General features: G+C 49.0%; 1 long non-coding RNA gene and 1 pseudogene across 1 annotated transcript; both read left to right on the top strand.

Moving 5' to 3' along the window:
• Nucleotides 1-181: 181 nt before the first annotated feature.
• On the top strand, nt 182-1,341 carry LOC135273076 (uncharacterized). Its single transcript, XR_010340952.1, has 2 exons — nt 182-799; nt 898-1,341. It is a non-coding gene; the product is annotated as an uncharacterized LOC135273076 (long non-coding RNA).
• A 2,531-nt stretch (nt 1,342-3,872) lies between these two features.
• Nucleotides 3,873-11,689, top strand: LOC135273078 (probable ATP-dependent RNA helicase DDX56; annotated as a pseudogene).
• The last annotated feature ends 12,871 nt before the right edge of the window (nt 11,690-24,560 follow it).

The following is a 24,560-nucleotide window of genomic DNA, read 5'->3' on the forward strand; positions in this document are numbered from 1 at the left end:
TAATCCAGGACTTGTAAGGAATCAAAGCTAACCCAGGACTCAGTCTTGCTTCTTTTGCCTCGAGTGATTTCCCTCTCTTTTTCACTAAATAAGCAAATGAAAAATCTCTCCCTTACCTTCTGCTTTCCCTTTGTCTGCTTATGCAGTAGGTGACTGGCATGCGCCACAGAGCAGGCCTTGTCTCACCGTCTGCTGGGTTCACTCAATGGCTTTGTGAATGTAAATAAGGGGCAGGTCTTGACCCTGGAGAAGTGAGATGTTTTTCTATATCTTAGAACTATTTTTTGATAAATTATATATTTTCCTTCCTAGTAGAAGTTTTACTGCCTGTAACTGGCTTAGAACACCAATGCAATCCTTCTGCATTCAGTTTTTTTTCTTTTGTTAAGTCAGAGTTTTGCTCTTGTCACCCAGGCTGGAGTGCAATGGCGTGATCTCGGCTCACTGGCAACCTCTGCCTCCCAGGTTCAAGTGATTCTCCCACCTCAGCCTCCCGAGTAGCTGGGATTACAGGTGCCCACCACCATGACCAGCTAATTTTTGTATTTTTAGTAGAGACGGGGTTTCACCATGTTGGCCAGGCTGGTCTTGAACTCTTGACCTCAGGTGATCCACCCACCTCAGCCTCTGCATTCTGTTTATTCACACGTTTTTGGTAACTCCCATGGCAGCTCCTAGGATTTCAGCGGCCTGTGGGGCAGAAAGCCGGCATTGGGTCTGCTCTCAAGGCCGTATCAGAGGGCCAAGCAGAGTTCTCTTGGATACCTGCTTTTCATCCCACAGGGCCTCAGAGTCAGAGGTAAGGTGGCAACAACTAGCATGGGGTGTGCACTCTTATCCTCCCTTTCAACTTTTATTTAAGCTGTGCTAAATGTTTTCTTCAATGGTTCTTTACAGAATTTTCCAGTGAAATAAAACATGTTGTAATAGCTGTGTTTGAAATAAGAGATTGTGGGCAGAGGGGAGGCACCTAAAGGAAAAGAGGAAAGGTGCCTGGACTATCTATGCAGATGACCTGGAGTGCACTTCACTGTGGACTGATGGTGCTAAGGCTTGGCTTGGACAGGCAGTCCAGGGGTATGAGAATACACGGGGTGGTTGCTCAAGCATTCGCAAAGGTCAACCAAATAGACCACATATCTGCAAGGAATCATCTGAGGAAATTAAGTATCTTGTTTCTTAGCCCTCTGAATCATAAATCTGAACAAATTTTAAGATATTTCCCTCATGCCCTTCTATTTAAAACTTAATGCCATTAGTTCCCCATTCTTGACATTTTATTTGTTTTTATTATATATTTATTTAAAATATTTATTAAATTATCTGACCTACAGAACTAAATTATTCTCCTTTTGTTATTTCTCCTTATGTCCTATACTATATAGGGATATGTACATATTTTATATGTATACATATATATATGTGTGTGTGTGTATATATATATATATATATATTTTTTTTTTCTTTGAGTCTTGCTCTGTCGCCCAGGCTGGAGTGCAGTGGCATGATCTTGGCTCACTGCAACTTCTGCCTTAGCTTCCTGAGTAGCTGGGATTACAGCCACCCACCACCACGCCTGGATAATTTTTGTATGTTTATTTATTTGTTTTTGAGATGGAGTCTCACTCTGTTGCCCGGGCTGGAGTGCAGCAGTGCAATCTTGGCTCACTGCAACCTCCACTTCCTGATTTCAAGAGATTCCCCTGCCTCAGATTCCCAAGTAGCTGGTATTACAGGCACCTGCCACCACGCCCAGCTAATTTTTATTTTTTTCAGTAGAGATGGGGTTTTGCCGTGTTGACGAGGCTGGTCTTGAACTCTTGACCTCAGGTGATCTGCCCACTTTGGCCTCCCAAAGTGCTGGGATTAAAGGTGTCTGCCCGCTTTGGCCTCCCAGAATACTGGGATTAAAGGTATGAGCCACCATGTCTCACCATGTTGGCCAGGCTGGTCCTTCCTCAGCCTCCCAAAGTGCTAGGATTACAAGTGTGAGTCACTGTGCCTGGCATGTATATATATTAGTGATGGGTTCTTGCTCTGTCCCCAAGGCTGGAGTGCAATAGTGCCATCATAGCTGAAAGCGACCTGAGCTCCCAGGTTCAAGCGATCCTTTTACCTTACCCTCCCAAGTAGCTGGTACTACGGGTGTACCCCACTGTGCCCGGCTATTTTTACTCATAAAAATACATGTGGGCTGGGCACAGTGGCTCACACCTGTATTCCTAGCACTTTGGGAAGCCAAAAACTCCTATAGCCCAGGAGTTCAAGACCAGCCTGAGCAACATGGCAAAATCTTATCTCTATAAAAGGTACAAAAAAATTAGCAGGTGGCACATGCCTGTAGTCCCAGCTACTTGAGAGGCTGAGGTGGGACGATCACTTGAGCCCAGGGAGGTCAAGGCTGCAGTGAGCCATGATTGTGCCACTGCACTCCAGGCTGGGCAACAGAGTGATCCCATCTCCAAAAAACAAAATGCAATTTAGGGTCAGGCACAGTGGCTCACGCCTATAATCCCAGCACTTTGGGAGGCCAAGGTAGGTGGATTACCTCAGGTCAGGAGTTTGAGACCAGCCTGGCCAATATGGCGAAACCCCATCTTTACTAAACATAAAAATTAGCCAGGCGTGGTGGTGCGTGCCTGTAATCCCAGCTACTCAGGAGGCTGAGGCAGGAGAATTGCTTGAACCTGGGAGGAGGAGGTTGCAGTGAGCAGAAATCGAGCCGCTGCACTCCAGCCTGGGCGACAGAGTGAAACTCCATCTCAAAATAAATAAAAACAATTTAGTTCTCTAGGCTTTTCCTTTTCTATTTAATATTTTTATATCCTCATATTTCTAAATCTGGATGACAGTATCAACAGTTCAGTAAGGTGAATTGTTAAACTTCAGATATTTAAAACGAGTTTTCAGTGTTCCTATTAGAATTAACAGAGAAAAATCTTAAGTCCTTTGAACTAGTTACATTTTTTGGACTTCTGGCCTGAGGCTCTTGGGAATGATGTGAAATGTTGGGAAGGGACACATTTCTGCTCTGTGGCTGTTGTTAGAAATACAGCTGTCAAATCAGACCGAGCCTGTGAGAAGACAGGAAGGCAGAAATTAGGGTGGGCCGGCCTTCAACAGGTTTGGCTGGCAGTAGACACAATGGAGCACATCTTAACTATTCTGGTAGGTCCTGGGTTTCTCGGTAGTTTTTGATAGGAAGGGTAATGGTGTGAGGAAAAACTGGGCATACATTTCACCTTTCCGCTGATGGGGCAGGTGCAATTGGGATAGCCAGTGGATGGGCCAACAGCTGATGGCTGTGAGGAGAATAAGAATTTCCACACTGATATCTGCAGATAGGTTGCCACCTAAAAAGCTTTTTTAAAAAACAGCAGTTGGCCGGACGCTGTGGCTCACGCCTGTAGTCCAGCATTTCGGGAGGCCGAGGCGGGCGGATCACGAGGTCAAGAGACCATCCTGGCCAACATGGTGAAACCCCCGTCTCTACTAAAAAATACAAAAATTAGCTGGGCGTGGTGGTGCGCACCTGTAGTCCCAGCTACTCGGGAGGCTGAGGCCGGAGCATTGCTTGAACCCGAGAGGCGGAGGTTGCAGTGAGCCGACCTCGCGCCACTGCACTCCAGCCTGGCGACAGAGCGAGACTCTGTCTCAAAACAAACAGAAAAAAAAAAACAGTTAGGGTATACACACGTAGACGCCAGATCGACCGCTCCACCGCCTCCTCCCAGACCGAGTCCGGTGCTCTGCGCAGTCGCAGAGCTTCGCCAGAACACCGGAAGCCTAGGCGCCAGGACTTCCGGGAAGTAACGGCGTCTCCGAAGCCGATTGGTTGTTGCTTTGCTCCAACCCCGCGTCGGTGGCATCCTTTTTGCAGGGCGTGCGTGCTGTCGCTACTGAGCAACGCCATGGCGGACTCGGAAGCACTGGGCTTTGAACACATGGGCCTCGATCCCCGGCTCCTGCAGGTACACGGGAGGGCTGGGGAGCCGGCTTACGGGCTCCACGGGACACACCATCACTCTTCGCGCCGCTTGAGCCGCACTCCTGGTCTCTCCTAGGCTGTCACTGACTTGGGCTGGTCGCGACCTACGCTGATCCAGGAAAAGGCCATCCCACTGGCCCTAGAGGGGAAGGACCTCCTGGCTCGGGCCCGCACGGGCTCCGGGAAGACGGCCGCTTATGCTATTCCAATGCTGCAGCTGTTGCTCCACAGGAAGGCGGTGGGTAACGAGAGAGCTGAGGGGAGGAAGGAGGCGAGCCCCAAAAGCCTGGGAAGAGCGGTTCCCGTTTGTCTGAGGTTCTCTCTTGGCCCTGTACCCATGCAGGCTGGCCTGGAGTTCAGGTTACCTGGATCCTTGTTCAGGCCCTGCTATGACCAACCTTTGTGTAATCTTCAACAGAGCACTTTATTTTCTTTGTTACATAAAAAGGGCACATATCTCTTCTACTTACAGAATTATTGTGATAATTTAGCTCCATAAATTTAAAGTAGCTTCATAAACATAGAGTACATTATTCTTTTTGAGGGTCAGTGCCTGGGGAAAACACTGCATTCTGAGGCGGACAGAGTGATGGATGATCAAAATATGGCTGAGTAGTGTGGCAGCAGATGGGTCAGATAGGCTGGAAGGGGTAGAGAAAAGCATCAGGTGGACACAGTGACATGCACTGGTGGCTAAAGTTTTTAATTCATATTCTTACAGACAGGTCCGGTGGTAGAACAGGCAGTGAGAGGCCTTGTTCTTGTTCCTACCAAGGAACTAGCACGACAAGCACAGTGCATGATTCAGCAGCTGGCTACCTACTGTGCTCGGGATGTCCGAGTGGCCAATGTCTCAACTGCCGAAGACTCAGCCTCTCAGAGGTGGGTAAAAGCAGCAAAGCTGCACCTGAATGAAGCTACACAGAGTTGTGGGGTTGGGTTTATTTGTGGCAAAAAAGAGATCAAATCCAGGCTGAGATCCAGCTGCTACGTTCTCCCTGATACTGACGTCTTGCCAACTTTCAGAGCTGTGCTGATGGAGAAGCCAGATGTGATAGTGGGGACCCCATCTCGCATATTAAGCCACTTGCAACAAGACAGCTTGAAACTTCGTGACTCCCTGGAGCTTCTGGTGGTGGACGAGGCTGATCTTCTTTTTTCCTTTGGCTTTGAGGAAGAGCTCAAGAGTCTCCTCTGGTAAGGCAGAAGTGGGTGTGATTCCTAATGGAAACATCTGTGAGTAGGAGTTGGGACTACAGTGGGGTGGTGGGAAGCCAGTTACCACAGTTAGAGGCTCTTGGAGCTGGAATCTCATTGGACTCTTTCGTTTCAGTCACTTGCCTCGGATTTACCAGGCTTTTCTCATGTCAGCTACTTTTAACGAGGATGTACAAGCACTCAAGGAGCTAGTATTACATAACCCGGTAAGGGACACCATGGAAGTCACTGGAGCTGCAGGCATGGGGGCACTCAAAGATCTTGACACTCCTTCTTAGAGGAGCATTTGGTGTTTTGGGTGGGATAGTTGTCAGTATCTCATCCCTGGTTCTGAGGCACTAAAAGCCAGTGGTCTAAAATCACTATATATTTCCACGTCTCCACAAGAAATGTCTCCCATTTCGGGCCATACTTTGCCTAAAAGCCTGAGCAAGGACGTAAGGGGCGGCTTTGAGCAGCAGAGCCAAAATTCTAAGGCCAGCGTTCTCATCTTAAGTAAACTTTACCTTTCAGAAGGCTGGTTGCTGTAGGCCTTCCCCACTTGATGTAGTTCTTTATTGATGTGTTTCTCTTCGTTCTGTGCTTGGAAGTATTTTATATATGGTTTCTGTGGTATACTCTATATACCACAGCAGTTAGGGCATTTTGGGTTTTTATGTTACAAAACTGGAGGAGACTTAGGGTGCCAGGAATCCTTAAATACCTGCACTAAAATGTTGATGTCTTGGTTGGTGAGTAAGTGGCCATACCATCTCTGTGTTCTCTTCCTTTCTGACCACAGACCTGTCTTCTCCCCAGGTTACCCTTAAGCTACAGGAGTCCCAGCTGCCTGGGCCAGACCAGTTACAGCAGTTTCAAGTGGTCTGTGAGACTGAGGAAGACAAATTCCTGTTGCTATATACCCTGCTCAAGCTGTCATTGATTCGGGGCAAGTCTCTGCTCTTTGTCAACACTCTAGAGCGGAGTTACCGTCTGCGCCTGTTCCTGGAGCAGTTCAGCATCCCCACCTGTGTGCTCAATGGAGAACTTCCACTGCGCTCCAGGTCTGCCATAGCCAACATCTTGGTTGAGATCAGTTGAAGACAGAGACAGAAAGAGGACCCAGTTAATGTTCTGTTTCTTAAACATTTAGTAGGGGCCAGGTTCTAGATGTGACTGATACTGACTGACTTCTTCAAACTCTGAAATACCTATCATTATTTTATTTTCAGCTGAGGAAACTGAGGCACAATGATTAAGTAGGGAAAGAGATTAAGAAGAGGAAAGAGAAAGGGTGATAGTTACTATGACACTAGGGATGGCAGAGGGGCCTCACCCTTGCTCTGCCGAGCTGATCCTCTGTCTACTCTTGGCTGCAGGTGCCACATCATCTCACAGTTCAACCAAGGCTTCTACGACTGTGTCATAGCAACTGATGCTGAAGTCCTGGGGGCCCCGGTTAAGGGCAGATGTCGAGGCCGAGGGCCCAAAGGAGATAAGTGAGTCCATGCTTCTTTTCCCATCCCTCCTCAGAAAGACGTGGGTTTTTGTTTTTTGTTTTTGTTTTTGTTTTTAGCTTTTCGGAAGACTAAAACCAGAGTGCACACAGCAGGGAGCCAAACCTTCCAGGCCTGGCTGGTAGTGTAGTGCAGAGAGCCCCACTTGCTCGGCTGCCTGGATACGGAGAAGGGAGTGAATGGTGCACACTGCACATGCAGCGTGAAGGACGAGACTGCTCGGGTTGTTGACATGCAGACCCCTGCAGGGGAGATGGTCCGTCCTGCATTGGGGGTGTGGCTGTGACTTGCAGGGAGCATATTTCTGAAGGGAAAAGGAACTCCCTCCACCCTCCAGTCTCTGTCTGCCTGAAGGCTTGACTGGCTCAGGGTTGGTTCTCAGATCACCCTGTAGGGCAATGAGTTCTGCTCTTGTCCCAGAACAGAGTTCAGGCCAGGATTTGGCTACACATCAAAGCTCCAGGTTGCCCCAGGAAACCCTGGCTCCTGGAATGGTTCCACTGTTGAAGAATTCTCTGTATATCAGGGTCTTATGATCTACAGGCTTTGTTTAGAGGAAGTTTTGCTGGTTCAGCTCATGAATACCTGCCCAGAGGAGAGGAAGGGTCCAGCTGACATTGAGTAATCTCTGCAGGGCTTCTGATCTGGAGGCAGGTGTGGCCCGGGGCATAGACTTCCACCATGTGTCTGCTGTGCTCAACTTTGATCTTCCCCCAACCCCCGAGGCCTACATCCATCGAGCCGGCAGGTAGGAGGGCTAGGAGTGTGATGGGCTCAGCACCTGCGTGGTGGGCATGCCAGTGGACTCGAGGTGTGCTGGACAGAGCCTGTGGGTCGGAGATGCAAGCTGTACTGTCTCCCCTTGCAGGACTGCGCGCGCTGACAACCCCGGCGTGGTCTTAACCTTTGTGCTGCCCACAGAGCAGTCCCACTTAGGCAAGATTGAGGAGCTTCTCAGTGGAGGTAAGAGCCTGGCTCTTGTGGGCCTGGACCAGGGTCAGGCTTCTCCCACAATGCCTTAAAACTCCATGATTATGATGACAGAGGTCACAATATAGTGTGACAGGCCACTTCCACCATCCATCCTTGTTCTGCCCTGAGTGGCAGGCATTGTCCCCCTTGAAAGATAAACAAATTGAGGTCATTTATCCAAAGTTGTGTTTACTGTATGTCTCCTGAGCATTTAGTGACCCGACATGTTGCTGTGACAGCTCAGGACAGCACCTGACCCTAGGGTGCTAGGTGGTCCTGGACTGCTCTCTGTGGCCATCATCATGGGGTGCCTTGGCTCCCAAGGAATACCATGGGGTACTCCTTGGAAGAGAAGAGAGTGGGTGATGGGTTCTTGGGCTTGGGGCCACACAGGCCACCCCCATCCACACACAGGGACAGATGGGTCATCACTGTAAGAGCCCCAGGTACAGCTAAGCCCCAGGTACAGCATGTTTGGCATCCCAGGAAGGCGGTGGGTCCCCTGCTACTTTGCCCCAAGAAAGAGGTGCAGGAGGCCTCCAATGAAGACCCTGTCCTAAGGCCTCAGCCTGTGGGACCCTTGCTGCTCTCTTCTCTACAGAGAACAGGGGCCCCATTCTGCTCCCCTACCAGTTCCAGATGGAGGAGATCGAGGGCTTCCGCTATCGCTGCAGGGTGAGCTGCTGTGGTGGGGAGAGGAGTGGGGGCGGAGGGGCTATGGCCCAGGGATCGTACCCTGTTGTTGAGCATCCAGGCGTGAGGGAGGATTTGGGGCAGCCTCACTATCTTGACCTCCAGTGTCCGCCCTCAGGATGCCATGCGTTCAGTGACTAAGCAGGCCATTCAGGAGGCGAGATTGAAGGAGATCAAGGAGGAGCTTCTGCACTCTGAGAAGCTCAAGGTGAGGAGATGGGAAGTGAGGAGGGGACGGATCTTAGGTGGCTGCCTTTTTGGAGACTGACTGAGCTCTGAGTGGTGAGAAGCAGAGAACTGGGCAGTTTTCTAGCCTTTGGCACAGAAAGGGAGGCAGTGGACCCAGAATCATAGAAGGAAGCTAGTCTGTTCTGCTTGGTGGTAAATTGACACAACCCTCTATGGTGGGCACTCACTGTCCAGCAGAATTACGAGCTCATGTGTCCTTTGATCCAAAATTCCACTTCTGGAACTTAATCTTGGTCACACTAGTGAATGTGCATGGCCAAGCATGTGCCTGGGTTCATCATGGAATTATCAAGGAACCAAAAGATGGAAGCAGCCTGGTGCCACCATAGGGGGCTTGCTGGGTAAACTAAAGTGCATCCAGAGCTAAAAGTTACATGGGAAGGAAAGAGGTTGGTTGTGTGTCCATATGAAACAGTCTGTAAGATGATATCCAGCAAAAAGGGGTTCAGGGTGCTGCCATGTGTGTCATGGGGAAGGAAGAATGGAAACATCCACTCCAGGAGGTGTGAGAAATGCACATAGGCAGCTGCCTCGTGACTTTTAAAACACATGACTGTGTTATCCTTTGGAAAGCTCCGTCTGTGGAGTCACACAAGAAAGCTGCTGACTGTTGCTCTCACTCTTTCCCCGGTAGACATACTTTGAAGACCAACCCCAGGGACCTCCAGCTACTGCGGCATGACCTGCCCTTGCACCCCGCGGTGGTGAAGCCCCACCTGGGCCATGTTCCTGACTATCTGGGTGAGTGCAGCCTGACGGGGCAGGAGGCAGCAGGCTGGGGAAGTGGCATTAATTTCTCCGCTGCTGCATTAGCACCTGTGCTTGGTGCTGGGATTGGTCAGGCAGAATAGGACCTGGAGACCTGGGCAGCACGCGAGCACATAAATAGGCACACCCCTGTGTTTCTAAACTTGTTTGCCTGGTCCCACGGATTAGCTGTTGCAGTCTCCATTTTGGAGATGAGGAAGTTGAGGTAGTGCCGCGTGGGTGGCAGACCCAGGATTTCAGGCCAGGTAGTCTCCAGGGCTAGGCTGAATGGCTATCCATGGGTGGAAGGGAGTGAACAGGTTTGGGAAAGAGTCACTGGCAGGAGGCAGAGACAGCCACCTGTGCTGCAAAAGACTCAGAATTAGCAGCTGCTAAAATCAAGGCCAAGGTGTCTGTGGAGTCTCCAGGTAAGAACAGTCAACAGGGAGACAGACACTATAAAGCCAAAACAGACGAGGTGGCAAGAGAAGAGCCAGTGGTGGTGCGAGGGGTGCAGGGGTTGGCAGGCGTGAGGTCAGGACCCTGGGATTGGTTTCTGTGGTGCAGCCCAGGGTAGATCTTTACGTGACCATTAAAGCTGGGCACCTCTCCTCATCTTAGGCAGGCTCTAGGTGATGACTTCTTTCAGTGTCTCATAGGAGGTGCTTTTGGTAATGAGTATGTGTGATTTTTATGCCTGAAATGGGTTAAAGGAGAAGACTGGTGGAGAGGAGGCTCTGGGCAGCAAGTGCAGGAACCTTCCCAGTGCCACAGGGTCTGCTCAGTCCGGACCTGCAGCCAGCCAGCGACTGGTGTTGCTGCTGTGGAGGTGACAGAGGGTGGGATGGAATGTTCCAGGGCAGGAAAAGCCTGGGCACTGGGAAAGAAAGGATCTAGAAGAAATAGGAATGTGAAAATGCCAGAGAGAAAGTGCTGGGGACCATGTTTTCACAGGACAGTGAGCTGGGGGAGACCCCAGTCTAGGTCCTGGCCTGAGATATGAGGAGGGCAGTAGGGAGGGTGGGTAGAGAGGGAGGGAGGGGATGAGGCTGGAGCTTTGGCCTGAGGAACCTAGTCTGCTCCTACAGCGGAGTCACTTGCCAAGGTGACTTGGCCAGGAGGTTTAGAAGAGCCAGGAGAAGGTGGAAAGGTGTCAGGATGTGGGATGTTTGACACTTGAAAGGGAGGGCCCAGGTGTGATTGGCCTGGGGGAGTTCATGGGGTAGGTGAGGTGAAGATACAGCCAAGATCAGGTGCAGCTGGGATGTGGGGCCTGCCGAATCTGTAGTAATGGACCACAGGTGAAGAAACTACCTGTTGATTTTTATTTCAACTACATTTTCTTTCTATAAGGATGTCTGTCTTTTTCTTTCTTGTTACATGTTTATTGAAACAAGTGTAAACAATACAGGAAAGCTATTGAGATAGTGGAAGTCTAATATGCTCACATTCTCCTGGCCCTGTGCAGATGTGATAATGAATACTTGTATGTCATAGGCTGCCAGTTGGGTCAGAATTCAAGAATTTGCTGCAGAACTAGTGGGAGGCCAGGGGTGGGAACAGCAGCGGTGCGCCCACTGCTCAGGCAAGCATCTCTTCCAGTTCCTCCTGCTCTTCGTGGCCTGGTGCGCCCTCACAAGAAGCGGAAGAAGCTGTCTTCCTCTTGTAGGAAGGCCAAGGTACGGCCCCTGGGGCCTTGGGGACAGCTGCACGACTCCTCCCCACCTGCTCTTCTGTCATCACCAGAATGTGTAGGCACCTTGCCCTAGGGAGTGGGAGAGAGGGCACCCAAGAACTGCTCCCCAAAAATCTGGTGGCTGGGACAAAATCTGTTGTGGGCTAGGGATACTTCTGCAGCCACCTGCAGGCCCTGCTTTGCTTTCCCCAGCTGCCCTTCCCCTTTCATTGTCTGTAGCACCTTCTGGTCTTGTTGGCCAGGTGCTGGCATGGCTCCCTTTGTGTCTTTTTCAGTTTGGGTGGGTGGGTGGGTGGGTGGATAGGTGGATAGTCTGTCAGCCTGATTCCCCCAACTGACATGCGATTGCCTCCATAGAGAGTGAAGTCCCAGAACCCACTGCACAGCTTCAAGCACAAAGGAAAGAAATTCAGACCTGCAGCCAAGTCTTCCTGAGGTTGCTGGGCCTCTCGAGCTGAGCACAATGTGGAGCACAGGCTTCCCTCCTGCACGGACAGGCGAGGCTCTGGTGCTCGCTGCACAGACTGAACAGACAGTTCTGGGCCGCCAGTGCTGGGCTCTTCAACTCCTTGGCACTGCCAGGCTGGCATCTTGCCCCTTGACAACAGAATAAAAATTTTAGCTGCCCCAGTTTGTGCCTCCGGCATATGAAAAGGACTGTTCTCCCAAAACATCAGGAGTCAGGAAACGTCCAGAAGACGGAATCACCTGGCTCTGTGGCTGCATGCAGTGCCTCACTTGGCCAGCAGAGGTCAGCCGTGCCAAGTTGCCCCCAGCCATGAGAAGAGAAGCCTTCCCTCGCTGGCAGGTGGCTATGGCCGTCCCGCCCGGCTTCTGCAATCCTGCTGCCTGGGATCAGGCAGACAGATGGGCCTGCACCCCTGGGAGATGGGCCTTCCCAACCACCAGTCTTCCTCTCCTCCAGCACACGCACATGTAGCTTTCTGGGGGAAGCTGCCTGCTCTTCCTTAGAGGAGCCAGGGCAGCTATCTGCTGGTCCCTTTCTGAGCACCTGTTGATGTGTGAGTTGCGTCTGTGTTATATGCATAAGCGGCAGTATAACGTGCACACCCACATACAGTTCCTTGTGCCCTGGCCTACCTCTCCAGCTGCCTTCTCAGCCTGAAGACTGGGCCTGTCTGCTGGCTCAGGGCCCTAGATTGCATGTTACCTGCTTACCAGGCATCACAAGGCCAGGCTGGGGGCATGAGGTTGTGCAGGGGGATGGGGAGGAGAAACTAGGGGTTTTTAGAAAGAAGCTAAGTTTTTTCTTTGCAAAAGTTTGTACAGAGACAAGGGAGGCTGGGCCTTTGGTCACGATAGGACTGAAGGTAACAGGACCCAAGATTTGGGATCTCCATGATCCCTGCTCCCCTTCTGTTAACTCCAGAGGATTTCCACAAAGCCAGCATGTGTGATGAGGGTAGGATGGTGGTATTTTCTGGGCAGGTGTGAACTAGAGCTGCCAGGGAGCTGCAGACAGTATTCTTGCAGTCTGTGGTGGTTAGGAATATTCAGAAAGAAAAAGAGTTAATGGAACTGGAGAAAAAGCAACCATTTGAGCAACTGCTGGGAGATGCCTGTCAACTGCACAGACCCTATCAGTGGGCATCCCTCCCACCTTTGGAAGATGAGACGGCAGATTGTGCCTGCAGTTCTGAGGCCTGGTCCTTGTCCCAGGTTGGCCTTCCCACCTTGCTTCATGGGGTGCTGAGGCTGGCCCTGGCCACAGTGAGTGCTCTGGATGTTAAAGCCAAGCTGTATTCTAAAGTGTTACATACCCTGTCTCTAGGATGCTTGTCTCTCTGACACTGTCACTTCCAGGAACACCCTACCAAGAGAGCTTGTATCCCAGAGCCACCCTGGATAGAGAAGAGATTGGGTTTCCCCAGTGATTTCCTTTGAGGGATGAGGTAGAGGAGCATGGAGCCAGCCTGATGCTGTATTCCTGCCTGGAGACAGCAGGGTCTGGGCCCGGAGCAGAGGAGTTTGGGTAAAGGTATGGTGGCTATTTGTTCAAAGTGGACGTTCCTTCCTCCTAATGGCCTCCCTGGGGGAAGCTGTTTCTATGTTTTAGGTGGGGGAGATGAGGCTCAGAAGTTACCTGGTGAATGAGGTTCTGTGCAGGGTTTGGGCTCTGGCTTGTCCACCCCGGTGGAATAGCTGGTACTACGGGACTTTTGCTTTGGGGTTAGGTACCATTGTGGGGCACTCTGGGGCCAGGGCATTGGAAAGAATGGGAGGATTGCTTGAGTCCAGAAGTTCAAGAGTTTGAGGCTGTATGTATGATCACGCCACTGCACTCCATCCTGGGCAACGCAGTAACACAAACTCTCTCTTTCTCTTTCTCTCTTTTTTTTAGACGTAGTGTTGCTCTGTTGCCCAGGCTGGAGTGCAGTAGCACAAGCTTGGCTCACTACCACCTCTACCTCCTGGGTTCAAGCAATTCTCCCTCCCTCAGCCTCTTGAGTAGCTGGGATTACAGGTGGCCACCACTCCACCTGGCTGAGTTTTTTGTATTTTTAGTAAGGACGGGTTTCATCATGTTGGTCAGGCTGGTCTTGAACTCCTGACCTCAGGTAGTCCACCCACCTCGGCCTCCCAGAGAGCTGGGATTACAGACATGAGCCACCATGCCTGGCGATGACACCTTGTCTTTAAAAAATAGAGAATGGGAAGGTCCATCTTCATGTTCTGAGACTACAGAGAGAGTATACAGGGCTCGTTCAACACCTCACCTGGGAGGCAGATACCATGTGCCCGTTTACATGTGAACAAACAGGCACTCAGGGTTGGCCTCTTGGACTCAGTCTCTGTCCAAAGCCTGTGCCCTTTGCACAAATGTGCAAATCAGGACTGGGCAGACCTTGGTTGAGGGTATGTGTGCTATGAGCAAATGAACCTAGGGCTCTCTGGAAGCCTAGGCTTCACTAAACAGCAGAGAGGCTTGGATGGTTTCCAGGCTGGTGACACCCTGGGCTCAAGCAGGAAGGTCAGGAGAGTGCAGTGGCATCTCTGCTCTGGGCTGGCACAATCTTGCCCTCACCTACACCTGAGTGGGTGCCTGGGTGTCTGGACTGTGCTAGGATTTGTAATTAGATGGATGAGGCACAGTCTTTTAGGCAAGGAGCAGAGATGGTCAACTAATGCAGACTGCTGGATAATCATATGGGGAGTTCAGGCTACTGGAGGGCTGTAAGGGGCCCTCACCCAGTTGGAGAGAATGCTGGCTTCCTTGGGAAAGTGAGGTTTATGCCGAGATGGGAAGGCTGGGGGGGAACAGCATGTGTAAATTCCCTGGGGTGGGAGGGATCCCTGCACATTTGAGAGTGAAAAGATCAGAGGGTTGTCACCAGAATACGCAACGGGTGCTGACAAATTGATTTATTTTTGAAAATATAATAGTCATGTCTTAAAAAGTCAAAAGATACAGAAGACAGAGGTGTTTTTTGTTTTGTTTTGTTTTTGAGATGGAATCTTGCTCCGTCACCCAGGCTGGAATGCAATGGTGCAATCTCAACTCACTGCAAGCTCCGTCTCCTGGGTTCAAGTGATTCTCCTGCCTCAGCCTCCCGAGTAGCTGGGATTACAGGCACGTACCACCACGCCCAGCTAATTTTTTCATATTTTTAGTTGAGAGGGGATTTGACCATGTTAGCCAGGATGGTCTCAATCTCCTGACCTCATGATCTGCCCACCTCGGCCTCCCAAAGTGCTGGGATTACCGGCGTGAGCCACTGTACCCGGCCTTGACAGAGTGTTTTTGAAAGCAAAGGTATTCTGATGATACAGCTGGTGATAGCGAATGGGACGACAGTGGTGTGCCCAGAAACCTCTGGACCTAGAGCACAAAAGGCTGATTCGCAGCCCAGCTGATTCTCTGCCTGCATCTGCCGAGGATGAATGACTCAGCTTTTGGGGAATTTTGAGACTTTGGACTTTAGGGGCAGGAGCCCCAAGAGGCAATGGTGATAAAGTCGAATTTGCACAGAGAAGGTTCCCTGTCAACTGTCATCTTTTTCCCCAGGAACATCATTATGTAAGACGCCTGCTGTGGAACAGGCTGTGAGTTGCTGCTCTTCCATTCCTCACAGCCGTTTTTTACAGGGTAAAGATGGAAAGGAGTGGTTCATCATGGCAGTGTGCCAGGCATGATGCTGGGTAAATGCACGTTATTTAGTTTATCTTGAAATGCTTTTGGAACTCAATGCATCCAGCGTCTGTGTAGTCCTCCAGCCTACCTATAAACCTGCTGGGAAGCAGTAGGATTGGCGTAGAATGCACCAAGGGTATCTGGTACCAGTGAGCTAGAGAACAAGGCACATCAAGGGGGTCTTCAGACAAATACACCAAGAGCTGCCTCCACCACATAGCATCCCGCTGTGGCTCATCTCAACGTCCCAGGTTCTCTGTGGGCACAGTGGCCAGGTCAGACCACAGTGGCCACTTTCTGACTGTATGGTCTCATTCGGGGAAGGCATGTCGCTTTTCTTGGCCCTCTCTAGGTGCTCACCTGTAAGTAGGGGTAAAATGGCCCCTCCGAGGGTTCCTGTAGGGGCTGATGTGGCTCAGGCACGTGACATACTTGTTACAGCCCAGCTCTGTGCTAGCACCTCCCAATGCCTGTTGAATCCACCATTGCCTTTGGGATGTGTCTCTGTACTTCCATGCGAACACGTCTAGGGTACAGGCTGGGATTCTGCATTTAGGTACTCACCTCCATCCCAGGTGAGGCCAAAGGTGCTGATCTCCAGTTGACAGTTTGAGAGGCAAGGTTTTAATATCCATCACACACATTTATTTTGCAGATTGGCAAGAGCTCAGATTGACTAGCCAACCCAATGTCACCTGACCAAGTGGTAGAGGGGAGGTGGTCTGTCTTTCAGACTCTAGTCTGGAATTGGAGGTGGGATACCTAGGTTCAGGTCTTGGATATGAAACTCCCCTGTCACATCCCTTCTCTGAGCCCAACACCTCATCCAAAAGTCATGGTGACCTGGGAAGCCAGGTAAAGTAGGTGTTTAGCTAGATTGGAATGTCAAATAAACAGTGAGGAGTTTTACAGCATAACCATGTCCTGTCCAATATTTGGGACATAACGCTAAAACAAATATTCACTGTTTCTCTGAAATTCCAATATAGCTGGGCATCCTGCTTTTTTTTTTGGAGATAGAGTCTCACTCTGTTTTGCAGGCTGGGGTGCAGTGGTGTGATCTCGGCTCACTTTAACTTCTGCCTCCCAGGTTCAAGCGATGCTTCTGCCTCAGCACCCCAAGTAGCCGAGACTACAGGCTTGTGCCACCACACCCAGCTAATTTTTGTATTTTTAGTAAAGATGGGGTTTCACTGTATTGGCCAGGCTGATCTCAAACTCCTGGCCTTGTGATCCACCCGCCTCGGCCTCCCAAAGTGCTGGGATTACAGACATGAGCCACTGCACCCAGCCAGCATCCTGCTTTTTATTTGCTAAATCTGCAACCCTAGGGTGTGAAACCTCTCTGACCCATTCACAGCCTCCTCCAGGAAGTCTTCCTGAGCCCCATCCTGGGCTGGGCATCCTCCTATGTGTGTCTGATACTGCTCTGACCTCGTGAAGCTTCATTGCCAGGGGGCCTGTCCCCATCTTGGTGTGGGAGCTCTTTGGAGGCAAGGACCATGCCAAGTTGTGCAAGTGTGTGTTCCTTCTGAGAGTATCCCTAATGCCCTGGAGGAAGTTCTCTTTTCACAACCTTTCTACTGCCTGAGGCTTTTGGGACTAATTCCAGTTAAAAGTGGAGGGAAAGGCTGTGGTAGGAATCATGGAGTTGGACTCTGCACCTGCCCATGCAGCAGGCAGGACCCCTCCCTCTGTGTCACCTCCATGACTCAGGGCTCAGACAGGAAGCCCTCATCCTCATCCTCCTAGAGGCTCCAGTTGTGCCCCACCTAAGCCCAGGGATGCTCCACAGGTCTCATGTTTGTCAAGGCCAGGAGTATCAGGTGTAGGCAGGGGCCCATGCCTGCTCCCACCTGGGAGACCCTGCTTCAGGTCCCTCTCATGGCCCCTTTTGTTTCCCATGGCTCACTGTACAACTTGTTGGCTCAAGATTAGACAATGCAGTTCTGTGTCAAGGGGGGCCATCACAAAAGACAAGGGGCCTAGAATGAAGGGTACCCATCAGCTTGCAGGGCTGGGATGAACGTGAGAAGCAACTGATGCTTGTACAGCAGAGACTAAGCATGTAGGGCCAGTCCCCAGACCTTGTCTCCCCTCAGCCTTGATGTGTGCTCTCCATTTCTGGTGGCTACCCCTACGTAGGGGTCTGGCTTCACCATCTTCGCCTTGCCTAGGCTAAGTACTCTTCGGTCTGCACTTGCAGCTGGGATGCTGGGAGCAACAGTCAGGGCAGAGCTGCCCATCCTCCCTTCAGGGAGCCCTCAGGAAGCACTTGGGACCTCCCAGCCATTTACAAGTTCAGCCTGCCTCATCCTCTCCATGGACCTGCAAGCCCTTCTCCTCAGCAGTGGGCTGGGGGACCAGGCTCCCCAACTGCTTCTGCCTGTTCCAGCGGTGGGGAGATGGACAGTCACACAGCTCTGAGTCTATGGCTTTGACAGCAATGGGTCCTGACTGCAACTGTATTCCTGAAGCAAAGTATCTAATACAGTCACTGAAATGTACAAATTGGACCCCTATAGCTGCAAGGATCCTTGGTGTAGGAAGTATGGCCCCTGCACCAGGAACCAAGACCTCGGCCTCCAGAAGCAAAATGCATGAATGCAGTGAGAGTTAGGCCAAGTGCCAAGGGAGACAGCCAGTCCCTGCTATCATGGCCAGAGCAGGGAGAGACCACTCAGGCTTGAGTGGTAGTGGGAATCCCCACTGCCAAGGAGATTCTATGGGCAGGCCTTGAGAAGGCCCAGAGGAGCTTGAGAGCCCGGCTTGGCTTGGTTTATAGCAGAGTTGAGTGGAGGGAGTAGATTAGTTGGCTTAGCATAGGCTTCCTGCAGGGTGGTGGTTCTCAGCCAGATTTGCCCCAGTGGGGCTTTTAGGAAAGTACGGAGACATTTTAGGTGGTTTTTTTTTTTTTTTTTGAGATGGAATCTTACTCCATTGCCCAGGCTGGAGTGCAGTGATGCTCTCTTGGCTCACTGCAACCTTCGCCTCCTGAGTTCAAGAGATTCTTCTGCCTCAGCCTCCTGAGTAGTTGGGACTACAGGCATGCGCCACCATACCCAGCTAATGTTTGTATTTATAGTAGATAAGGGGTTTCACCATGTTGGCCAGGCTGGTCATGAACTCCTGACCTTAAGTGATTTGCCCTTCTCGGTCTCCCAAAGTGCTGGGATTACAGGTGTGAGCCACCGTGCCTGGCCAAAAAACACTAGGTTGTCATATCTGGGGAGTGGATGCTACTGGCATTAGGTGGGAAGAGGCCAGGGTTGCTGTTAAAGTCCTACAATGCACAGGGCAGCCCCCGCAAGAAGTTCTGTGGTTGAAAACGTCTGTAGTGCTGAGGTTGAGGACTCTGCGGTAGAGCAACAGTAGGAGAGGGGGTGCTCATAGTCAGGTGGTGGACAGCAGGGAATTACAGGTATATCAGTTAGGAGTGTATACAGCTACAAGTAAGAGACCACCAGATGGCAAGAGTGGGAACAGAATGGTTTCTTTCTCATGTGTCAAGTGGTACTAGAGTCAGGCATGGTGGCCCTCACTTATAGTCCCAGAAATTCAGGAGGCTGAAGAGGGCAATCACTTGAGGTCAGGAGTTTAAGATCAGCCTGGGCAACACAGTGAAATGCTGTCTCTAAAAATTAAAATTAAAACAAAAATTAGCCAGGGTCTGGGCACAGTGGCTCACACTGTAATCCCAGCAGTTTGGGAGGCTGAGGTAGGTGGATCACCTGAGGTCAGGAGTTCCAGACCTCCCTGGCCAACATGGTGAAACCCTGTCTCTACTAAAAATACAAAATTAACCAGGCATGGTGACACGCCCCTGTAATCCCAGTTACTCAGGAGGCTGAGGTAGGAGAATCGCTTAGAACTGGGGAGGCGGTGGTTTAAGTGAGCTGAGATCACGCCATTACATACCAGCCTGGGCAACAGAGAACGAGCCTCTGTCAGATAGATAGATAGATAGTTAGATAGATGATAGATAGATAGATAGATAGATAGACAGACAGCCAGGCATGATGGTGAGCATTTGTAGTCCCAGATACTTTGAAGGCTGAGGTAGGAGAATTGCTTGAGTCTGGGAGGTCAAGGCTGCAGTGAGCAATGATTGTCACTGCACTCCAGCCTGGGTGACAAAGTGAGACCCTGTCTCAAAAAGAAGAAAAGAAAAGAAAGAGAAAGAGAAAAGAGAGAGAAAGGAGGGAGGGAGGGAGGAATACATCTGATTTTTGTGTATTGATTTTGTATCCTTCAGTTTTGCCAAATTCATTTATTAGTTTAACAATTTTTTTATTAAAAAAAATTTTTTTGAGACAGGGTCTCACTCTGTTTTCTAGGCTGGAGTGCAGTGGCACAGTTATAGCTCACTGTAGCCTCCATTGTTGGGGCTCTAACAGTCCTGCCTCAGCCTCCTGAGTAGCTGGGACTGTGGGTACATGCCAGCATGCCCAGCTAATTATTTTATTTTTTTGTAGAGGTAGGGTCTCTTTTTTTCTTCTTCTTTTTGAAATTTTTTTTTTTTTAGGCCGGGTGCGGTGGCTCACGCCTGTAATCCCAGCACTTTGGGAGGCCAAGGCGGGCAGATCATGAGGTCAAGAGATCGAGACCATCCTGGCCAACATGGTGAAACCCCATCTCTACTAAAAATACAAAAAAAAATAGCCGGGCGTGGTGGCACGTGCCTGTGGTCCCAGCTACTCGGGAGGCTGAGGCGGAAGAATCGCTTGAATCCAGGAGGCAGAGGTTGCAGTGAGCCGAGATTGCGCCATTGCACTCCAGCCTGGCGATAGAGCAAGACTCTGTCTCAAAAAAAAAAAAAAAAAAAAAAAATTTATTTATTTATTTATTTTTTTTAGAAATGGGGTCTCGCTATGTTGCCCAGGCTGGAGTGCACTGGCTATTCACAGGCGCGATCCCACTACCGATCAGCATGGGAGTTTTGACCTGCTCCATTTCTGACCTGGGCCGGTTCACCCCTCCTTAGGCAACCTGGTCATCCCCCGCTCCCGGGAGGTCACTGTATTGATGCCAAACTTAGTGTTTTAGATTTTCTGCTTCTTCATGAATCACTTTTGGTAGTTGAATGTTTAGCAATTTGTCCATTTCTTCTAGATTATCCAGTTTGTTGTCATACAGTTATTCATAGTATTATCTTGTATTTTTTGTTTCTGTAAAATTGTGAAGTTCCCACTTTCATTTGTCGTTTTGGTAATATGAGTCTTCTCTCTTTTTTTCTTAGTCACTTTACCTAAAGGTTTGTCAATTTTGTTAATTTTTTCTTTTAAAATTTATTTTTCTGTATTATTTTATTTGTATTATTTTAGATTACTCCTTCAGAAGATTTTTTTCAAGAAGCCGACTTTTTGTTGCATAGCTATTCTCTAGAGTTTTCTATTCTCTCTTTCATTTATCTCAGTTGTAGTCTTTATTATTATTTATTTATTTATTTTTATTGTTTTTTTTTAAGTAGAGGCGGGGTTTCAGCATGTTGGCCAGTCTGGTCTTGAACTCCTGACCTCGGAGTTCTGAGGTGATCCGCCCGCCTTGGCCTCCCAAAGTGCTGGGATTACAGGTGTGAGCCACTGTGCCCAGCCTATTGTTTTTTAGAATTCTAGCTTTGGGTTTAGTTTTTCATTTTCTAGCTCCTTAAGGTGTGCAGTTAGAAAATTTCAAATCTTTCTTCTTCTCTTCTTCTTCCCTTCCTCCTCCTTTCCCCTCCCCTCGCCTTCCCCCTCCTCCTCCTCCTCTTCCTTCTTCTTCCTCTTCCTCTTTCCCTTTCCTCCTCCTCTCTTTTTTTGTAGGGATGGGCTTTTGCTATGTTACCCAGGTTGGTCTCAAACTCCTGGCCTAATGTGATTCCCCTGCCATGGCCTCCCAAAGTGCTGAGATTACAGGCATGAGGCACCACACCTGGCCCTTTCTTCCTTTTTAAAAAATTAAAATTAAAAAAAAATTTTTTTGAGACAAGATCTTGCTCTGTCGCCCAGGCTAGAGTACAGTGGTGTGATCTCAGCTCACTGTAGCCTTGACCTCCTGGGCTCAAGTGATTCTCCTCCCTCAGCCTCCCAAGCAACTGGGACTCCAGGCACGTGCCACCATGCCTGGCTAACTTTTTATATCTCTCTTGTAGAGACAGGGTTTTGCCATGTTGCCCAGGCTGATCTCACTCAACCCTGCCCCCTTGGCCTCCAAAGGGCTGGGACTACAGGCGTGAGCCACCGCGCCAGGCTGCTTTCTTCTTTGATTGTGCTTTTGGGTAAAAATTTTTCTCTTAGCGCAGCTTTGCTGCATCCCATAAGTTTTGGTATGTTGTGTTTTCATTTTCATTTGTCTCAAGGTATTTTTATATTTCTTTTGTCATTTATGTTTTGATCCATCGGTTGTTAAGCACGTGTTGTTTAATTTCCAAATATTGTGAATTTTCAGTTTTCCCTCTGTAATTTATTTACTTATTTTTTTTGAGACAAGATCTTCCTCTGTTTACCCAGGATGGAGTGCAGTGATGCGCTCATGGCTCACTGAAGCGTTTATCTCCTGGGCTCAAGCAGTTCTCTCACCTCAGCCTTCTAAGTAGCTGGTACCTGAGGTGTGTGCCACCATGCCTGGCTAATTTTTTTTTTGAAACAAGGCCTCACTCTGTGGCTCAGGCTGGAGTGCAGTGGTGCAATTATGGCTCATTGCAGCCTTGATCTTCTGGGTTCAGGTGATCCTCCCACCTCAGCCTCCTGGGAAGCTGGGATTACAGGTGCATACCACCACACCTGGCTAATTTTTTTGTATTTTTAGTGGGGATGGATTTCACCATGTTGCCTAGGAAGTTCTGAACTCCTGTACTCAAGCAATTCGTTTCCCTCAGCTCACAGGTGAGAGTCACCGCACCTAGCTTATTTTTATTTTTAAAGATGGGGTTTCTCTATGTTGCCCAGGTTGATCTTGAACTCCTGGGCTCAAGAGATCCTCCCAACTTGGCCTCCCAAAGTGCTGAGATTACAGGTGTGAGCCACTGTGCTCAGCCCCTTCTGTTATTAAGTTCTAGTTTCATTCCATTGTGAATGGAAAATATTTTCTATGATTTTAATTATTTAAAATATAACGGGTTATTCTGTGGTCTAACATACTGTCTATTCTGAGAAATATTCCATGTGCACTTGAAAGAAATGTGTATCCTGCTGTTGTGGAGTGGAATGTTGTATATATACTTTAGGTCCAAGTGTTTTATAAATGTTCAAGACTTCTATTTCTTTTTTTTTTTTTTTTTTTTTTTTTTTTTGAGACGGAGTTTCGCTCTTGATACCCAGGCTGGAGTGCAATGGCGCGATCTCGGCTCACCACAACCTCCGCCTCCTGGGTTCAGGCAATTCTCCTGCCTCAGCCTCCTGAGTAGCTGGGATTACAGGCACGCGCCACCGTGCCCAGCTAATTTTTTGTATTAGTAGAGACGGGGTTTCACCATGTTGACCAGGATGGTCTCGATCTCTTGACCTCGTGATCCACCCGCCTCGGCCTCCCAAAGTGCTGGGATTACAGGCTTGAGCCACCGCGCCCGGTCAAGACTTCTATTTCATTACTGGTCTTCTGTCTAGTTGTTCTAACCATTATTGAAAATGGAGTATTGAAGTCTCCAACTACTTATTGTTGTCTGTTTCTCCTTTCAATTATGTAATGTTTACTTCATATATTTTAAGGTCACATTGTTTGGTGCATATATATTATTACATATTCTTGATGAATTGACCCTTTTCGCAATGTATAATGTCATTTTTGTCTCTTGCAATAATGCTTTTTTTTTCCTGTTGTGTGTGTGTGTGTGTGTTTTTTTTTTTCCTGAGACAGAGTCTTGCTCGTGTTGCCCAGGCTGGAGTGCAATGGCATGATCTTGGCTCATCACAACCTCTGCCTCTTGGGTTCAAGCAATTCACCTGCCTCAGCCTCTAGAGTACCTGAGATTATAGGCACCTGCCACCATGCCCAGCTAATTTTTGTATTTTTAGTAGAGATTGTATTTCACCATGTTGGCCAGGCTGGTTTTGAACTTCTGACCTTGTGATTCACCCACCTCAGCCTCCCAAAGTGCTGGGATTACAATAAAACAAAATAAATAAAATAAAATATAGAAGAGATAATTTTATCTGTTACCATTCCATTCACCAATTTTCCATGTTGGCATAGTCAACATTCGTGCTACATGTGTCCTTTAAAATGTAGGAATTTTCGGAAGAGAGAGATCCAAGATGGCCGATTACCAACAGCTCAGGATTGTAGCTCCCAGTAAAAGTGCAGAGAGCGAGAGGATGACACACTTTCAGACGAATTTTTGCTGCTCACGGACCAGGAGATTCCCAGTGGAGGAGCCCCACAGGTCACCAGCACGACTCTTGTGGCCGGCGCGGCGGTTCCTGGTGCAGAGTAAATGGGACTGGGTCCCCTTTTGTTCAACGTTTGGAGCTCCAGGAAGGCAGAGTCACCTATTCAACTGATTGAAAAAGTGACTCAAGAAGGAAGCCAGACCAGAGATTCCCGGGCAGAAAAGCACCATGAATCTTAATGCCACTGTTTTAGCCAGTGCAGTGGGTTGCTCAGATTCCGGTGCTGGGAATCAACAAGTTGAATGTCCACTCGGAGACCTAATTTGAAAGTCGGTAATTATAAAGACGACAGGTGGATAAATTTACAATGACGGGAAGAAACCAGCGTAAAAAGGTTGAGAATACCCAAAATCAGAATGCCTCTCCCTTTACAGGGGACCACAGTTCCTCATCAACAAGGGAACAAGGCCTGATGGAGAACGAGTGCGTTCCATTAACAGAATTAGGCTTCAGAAGGTGGATAACAAGAAACTTCAGTGAGTTAAAAGACCATGTTCTAGCCCAAGGTAAAGAAACTAAGAACCTTGAAAAAAGGTTTGACGAAATCCTAACGAGAATAGACAATTTAGAGAGGAACATAAGTGAATTAATGGAACTGAAGAATACAATACAAGAATGCTGCAAAGTATGCACAGGTTTTAACAGTCAAATTGATCAAGCAGAAGAAAGGATATCGGAGATCAAAGACCAACTTAGTGAAATGAAACGAGAAGACAAGATTAGAGAAGAAAGAGTAAAAAGGAATGAGCAAAGTCTCCAAGAAATGTGGGACTATGTGAAAAGACCTAATTTACGTTTGATAGGTGTACCTGAATGTCATGAAGAGAATGAATCCAAGCTGGAAAATATTCTTCAGGATATAATTCAGGAAAACTTTCCTAACCTAGTAAGGCAGGACAATACTCAACTCCAGGTAATACAGAGAACACCACAAAGATATTCCTCAAGTAGAGCAACCCCAAGACACATAATCGTTAGATTC

This window comes from Aotus nancymaae, unplaced genomic scaffold (genome assembly GCF_030222135.1).
Source record: "Aotus nancymaae isolate 86718 unplaced genomic scaffold, 86718_ANA_hifiasm-v0.15.2.pri h1tg000260l, whole genome shotgun sequence".
In the NCBI taxonomy this organism is placed as follows: Eukaryota; Metazoa; Chordata; class Mammalia; order Primates; family Aotidae; genus Aotus; species Aotus nancymaae.